Below are 6,767 nucleotides of genomic sequence, written 5' to 3' on the forward strand. Positions count from 1 at the left end.
ACAAAATACAAATTAAAACTGAATTCAGATACCACGTTTTACCTATTAGATCAGCAAAATCCAAAGGTCTGATAACATACTCTGGAGGTCAAGCTGTGGGAAAGAGACACCCTCATACGTTGCTAATGAGAGAACAAATTAATCCAATTCCCACAGAGACAACGTGGCAGTTTCTATCCAAAGCACAAATGTACACACCCTTTGACCCAGCAATTAAAAGTTTGATGCTTATGCAAATGAACCTATCCATACCCGTGTACGTTAATAACCTCAGCATTGTTGTAATTGCAAAATACTGGAGACATCCCCATCTATGGCATGAGCCTACATGCAGTTTGCTTGGGACACTTTACACCTTTGCTCCAGTATAATTAATAATAAAGGCCACCACTTTCACTCTTGTGTGTCCTAGTGTAGATGAGAGATGGTACAGCTACCTCCATAGGAGACTAGATAATTTCTGCTACCTCCATACAGTGGAATACTAGGCAGCAGAAACGAGTGAGAATGTTCTCTATGTTTTGGTAGAGAAATGTCTCCAAGATACATTTCTAAGGGAAAAGAAAGCAAACAAAACAAAACAAAAACAAGATGCAGACCTTTCCGGTTAAAAACGGGGAGAGTATATAATAGTCACATTAACTGTATATAAGACACTCGGGAATGAAACACAAAATAACTGATAAAATGGTCACTGCTATGCATGTGTACGGGGAGGGCAGGGGAGACTGTGTAGGTGGGGAACTTTTCACTGTATATCGTTTCATAATATTTTACTTTTGAGCTGAGTAAAAATAAGTTTTTGAACCTAGTCAAAGAATTAAACTTTAAGATGAAAAAGTATATACGTTGTCACAGAGACTTCTAGGTGCCTACAAAATATTAATTCTTCATTTCTTTTTAGTAACAGAACCCCACTTTTTAGCCAGCCTCACTGCTGTTCACCTAAACGGCTACATCTCCAGTCTCTTTTGCAGCTAGGTGTACCCATAGGACTAAATTCTGCCCAATGATACACAAACGGAAGTATTATACGGATCTTCTAGGAAGACTTAAAAGGGACCTGATACTCCCATCTAACCTGTCACCTGGAATATAATTGTGATAACTGAAACTCTGTTAGTCATATTAGATCATGAAGACAAATGCCGCTCCCTCAGGGATGTCAGAGCGAAAAGGGGCCTGGGTCCCAGATTTTATGACTCCAACATACCAGCTTTGGACTTTCTACCTTTGACTTTTGTGTGTATGTGAGAGAAATAAATAAGTTTCTTATCTTGTCTAAGACAGTATTTTTCAGGTCTCTATTTCTTGCAGCCTAAGGTAAGCCTAAGTGATACATAAGGGCACCGATAAAATACTGAACGGATATTAATTTTGGTAATAGACAATTAATTGCTTGATTTACATTGTACAATTCAATAAGTTTTTTTTCAATTATAGTTGACATACAGTAATATACCAGTTTCTACTGTAGAGCCTAGTGATCAGAGATCCACATAACTCGCAAAGCGATCGCCCCACGAAATCTAGTACCCTTCTTCCCCCTTACATATTTATTACAACATTATTAACCATCTTACCCATGCTGCACTCTACATCTTCATGTTTATTCTGCAATTATCCATTTGTACCTCTTAATCCCTTTGCCTTTCTTTTTCTCCCCCACCAAATCCCTGACATCTAGTATCCCTCTAAATATTCTCTGTATCTATGAGTTTATTTCCACCTTTATTGTTGTTGTTTATTTCATTTTTTGGATTCCACATGTACGTGAAATCTTGCGATATTTGTCTTTCTCTATCTGACCCATTTCATTCAACACAATACCCTCTAGGTCCACCAAGGCAATATCTTTTTTCATCCCCTTCCTTTTAGTCTGTGTGTGTCTTTTAATCTGCAGTGAGTCTCTTGTAGGCAGCATATATAGGGGTCTTGTTTTCTTATCCATTCAGCCACTCTATCTTTTGGTTGGAGCATTTACTTAATTCTTTTCCATTTGAGGTACTTGTTGATAAGAATGTAGTTAGTACCATTCTTTATTCATGTTTTTGATACTTGTTCTTTCTTTTTAAAGAAGTCTCTCCAACATTTCCTGTAATACTGGCTTGGAGTTGATAAATTCTTTTAGCTTATTTTTGTCTAGGAAGTTCCTTATCTGTCCTTCGACTCTAAATGATAGCTTTGCTGGATAAAGTACTCTTGGTTGTAGACCCTGGGTTTTCATCACGTTGAATATTTTTTGCCAAGCACTTCTGTCTTGCAGTTTCTTTTGAGAAATTATCTGCCAGTCTTATGTGTACTCCCTTGTAGGTAACTAATTGTTTTTCTCCTGCTGCTTTTATGATTTCCTTTTTGTATTTAACCTTTGGCATTTTAATTATGATGTGTCTTGGTGTAGGCCTCTTTGGGTTCCTCTTTCTTGGGACTCTGAATTTCTTGAGGTTGTATGTCTATTTCCTTCACCAGGTGAGGGAAGTTTTCTATCATTATTTCTCCAAATAGCTCTTCAACTTCTTGTTTTCCTTCAAGTACCCCTACGACATGGATATTTTTACATTTAATTGTGTCCCATAGGCTCCTTAAATTATTGTTATAGCCTTGGATTCTTTTTTTCTTGCCATTCTGATTAAGTGTCCTTGGCTTCCCTATCCTCTATATTGGTGGTTCGATCCTCTTCTTTATCCACTCTGTTGATTCCCTATAATATACTCTTCATTTCTGACTGGTTCCTCTTTGTAATTTCCATTTCTGTTTTTATATTTTTTAAATCGGAATTCATCTACACATCCCCTAAGTTCATTGAGCATCTTTATAACCACTGTTCTGAACTCTGCATCTGTTAGATTGCTTGATTCCATTATTCCTGGATCTCTGTTCTCTTCTCTCATATGGTTTCTGCTTCTTTATCTTCCCATTTTGACTGCCTTTCTGTGTCTGTTTCTATGTACTAAGCAAAGCTCCTAAGTCTCCCAGCGTGGCCATGTGTAATAGGCATCCAGTGGCACAGCCCTGAGAGGGGTTCAGCTGCAGGCCAAGTTTAGCCCTGGCCTGTGTCCCTCTGGGGCCACCTGTTGAGATTCAGCAAGCAATCCACGGATGCTGTGCTTATAGTTGCCTCCAGAAACCACACCAGAAACCGAGGCCAGCTGCCTCCAGTGCGAGTCTTGGTGCTGCTCAGCAAGGAGCACAGTACTCACTGAGGACACAACTCGATGTGGCTTGGGTGGGCTGCAAGTTGGGGGAGGCGGAGTTTCAGGAACTCCTCTGGGCAGATCGACCTCTGTTATTCAGTTTGATGACATCTCAGCTATACCAGTGCTGCGTCAGCACACTGGGAGAGGGGAGGGCTCAACAGAGGAAAAATGGATACCACCGGCACTTCTGTACAGAGCGAGTCTCACCTCTGGCCCTCACTCTGACAACTCAGTGTCCCCCTGTAAGTCCTTGGTGCCCCCTGAGCAGCCTACTCAGCGCCCGTGTTCAGAGTGAGCGGGTCCGTCACCGTAAAAGTCCAGTGGCGGACATGGCCCCTTTAAGAGGCATCTGCAGCTGCCACTGCCACAGCCTCTGTCCCACTCAGACACTCGGGACTGGGCAGCCTCAAGTCTTTACCCCCTCCTACCTTTTATCGTTGCAGGGTGATTAATTGTTTCTCTCCCTAGTTGTAGTGCTTTTGTTCATCTAGATCTCAGGCTACTTTCCTTGCTGTTTGCTCCATGTTTCTGTCACAACTTTGATTTGGTCGCAAGAGGGATGACTATCATCTACGCCATTTTTTCCTGTCTCCCTCATTAACTTGGTACACTGAGAGCTTGCTGTCGTTCTTTCAATGGCAGGGTGAAGATTTTTAACAAAACAGGTACAAAAGGCGGGATCTTCCACTTACGGTTTTACCACTGTTATTCTGCTTTGGAGATGAGGGGAGGCAGAAGTGACTATGGTAGGCATGCTTGGTGGGACAGAGGCTCGCGCAAGATTCGTACGGGGGAAGACTGCATTACCTGGAGCCAGAACGAGGGCTGGATGGGCAGCCACCATTGAGCCTTAGTCGGGGCCCCCTCTTGGTAATCCATTTTTGATGTGATGCCAATAGATTTTTATTTTCTTTGTCCTTTTTGATAATTTCTGTACTGAACATGTATTTTAATAATAACTGTCACTTTGAAATAATGACATTTACACAATTATAGGAAATAGATCTTCCAGCTTCTAGTTTTGTGGTAGGAGAACTTCATTTTCAAAGGAGATGATGGCAATGACTAGGGGCAACATCTCTCAAAGCCGCTCATCACAGCCCTCCTTATAAGCTCAGGAGGTTCTTCCCTATCTACTTCTTCCAGCAGCCAGCTGCCTCAAACACTCTGCTGTTCACACTGACCTTCCTGCTATGTCCCAGCACACATGCACACACACAGATATGCACATGCATGCACGCACACGTCCACACATACATGTACACACACATCGGCCCTGCCCTCCATCCCAGCACAACCCCATCACATCTCTGCTGTTACAGGACAAGCTTAGAACCTACAAGTTGAGGAAAAACTGCCTGTTGATTTCAATTACAAACAAGACCTAGAAGATGCTCAGAGCCAGTCAGATCCATATTTACCAAATCCCCAGGCTCCATTTGTCTGCTCTCTGCTGGGAAACAGGTTTCCATGGTCTATAGACTGAAGCAAGGAGAAAATTCTCCATGGCCTGGGGACATGGACAATGAATTTCATGTGGGTTCCTGGGTGACTCAACCCAGGAAGACTGAAAGGCCAGCAAACGATCCTGGAATCCAATCTTGGTTTCCTATATTGCCATGTACAAACAATTCCAGACAGAGAACCTTTCCAGAAACACGTTGAAAGGGAGTCTGAGAAGGCCAGTTACCACCATGCTACCTGATTTTCTGTTCCTGGATGTCTGCAGTTACGCAATTTGTGATTCACCATTTTGGCTTGTTACAGTGCTTCTCCATCTAGGCTCACATCCCCTGAGGGGTCCAGTGTGCCTGTGGGTTCTCAACTCCATAGGACATATCTCTGTGATGATATGATGTACCTTCGTGGCCTGTCAGTCTTACTCAAAGATCTTTTATGGGGGGTTAGGGAGAAAGTCACCATTTTGATATTAAACTACTACTGATATGTTATGAAGAGAATATAGAATTCTAAACATTTTTAAGACTTCAAATAAAACTTTTAATCCTTAAAAATAAAAGACCTCGAAAAAGTCTTGTAGTGCACCCCTGAGGTGCCATTTGGGTGCATTGGTCTAGGAGAAAAGCCTAAAACTCTGGCTTTAAGGATTTCAAACTCAGGCTAATTGAAAATACACTGTAATACAGCCACTCTTATCTAGACAAATTCACTTGATTCTTTCATGAAGAAAGGTGTATACAATAGGTGTCTGGAGAAAGTGGGCCTTTCCCTTCCTGTCCCTCCAACTGGCTGCCAACTAGCCTCCTCTTGTCCCCACACCCCACAGACCTCCCTTCCCTTCTCATCCCCACCATCTCCACTGCAATACCTGCTGGCCACTACTGACCTGGAGACTTTCAGCCCTTCCAAATGGGCTCCCAGGCACTCGTTTCATGCTGAAAACGTGGTGCCAGGACATAGCAGCAGACCAAAGAGACATGTCCCTGCCCTGGGACAGCCTGTTGTCTATGCGAGGGTGGGGACAGACTTTAAACCCAAATAGCTGAATAGTTACATGTCTGGCAGTGCCCCTGGAGGAAAAGTGAAGGCTGCATTGAGAGGTTATTTCAGAGAAACACAATTTCATTGGGGGTGGGGGGAATCGCCTGACTCTACAGGCGAGCAAGAGTCAGGTAGGTGGAGGGTGAAGGCAGAAGTGACTCAATTGACTGTGGTGGGATTAGAAGGCCTTCAAAGGTGAAGGCTTTGGCTGGACAATTAAGGTAAAAAACCCAAATTGACTCTGCTGTGGCTGTATGGTGGGATGTTGGCTGTATGGTGGGATGTTGTTTTCCTTCCTGAGGAGGAGAGGCCGAGAAAGCCTTGTTGCGCTGAAATACAGGTATTCCTAGCTGTGGTCAGGCCTAGCTTGGCACCTGCATTAGCCACTGGGGAACAGAGAAGAAAATAATCTTCCCACTGAAGCTTGGGAAAGGACATAACTTTCCCACTGGATGCCAGTGGTGGACGAGGGCCCTATCGGGTTTGGCTAACTCGGGGTTTCTAACTTGATTCGGTGGAGAGCCTCCAGCCAGCTCCAGGCCCTCCCTTCCCTGAGGTCTCAGCACTACCAGGACCTCAGGCTGCCCGTGGCCACACCTGCAGCCACCTGTCTGCCCCGAGGCTCTTAGAGGGCTGCAGGACCAAACAAATAAAAATGGAGGGCAGCCAGTAAAATTTGAATTTCAGATAAATAAATAACTTTTTGATGTAAGTATGTCCTAAATATTGCAGCAGATGTACTTATGCTAAAAAGTTGTCCATTGTTGATCTGAAATTCAAATTTCACTGTACATCCTGTATTTCACCTAGTGACCCTACTCGGCCTACAAACCAGGCTGTCCAGGCCCTTCGTCAGGAGACTGGCAGAAGAAATTCTTTTGAAAGCCATGCAGCCCCAGGCCTCACATCCCTCTGGGAGAGGTCATAGAATGTGCCGTGCAAAGCTCAAACTTGGTATCCCCACCTGAAGAAAGGTTTATGTGAAGACTTTTAAGGGACCTAAAGTGGCAGAAGAAACAGGCCCAGAGAGGAGATTGATGAGGAGGACACCCAGGGGAGTGGAGGCAC

The sequence above is a fragment of the Pteropus vampyrus genome, unplaced genomic scaffold (assembly GCF_000151845.1).
Source record: "Pteropus vampyrus isolate Shadow unplaced genomic scaffold, Pvam_2.0 Scaffold44, whole genome shotgun sequence".
Taxonomy (NCBI): Eukaryota; Metazoa; Chordata; class Mammalia; order Chiroptera; family Pteropodidae; genus Pteropus; species Pteropus vampyrus.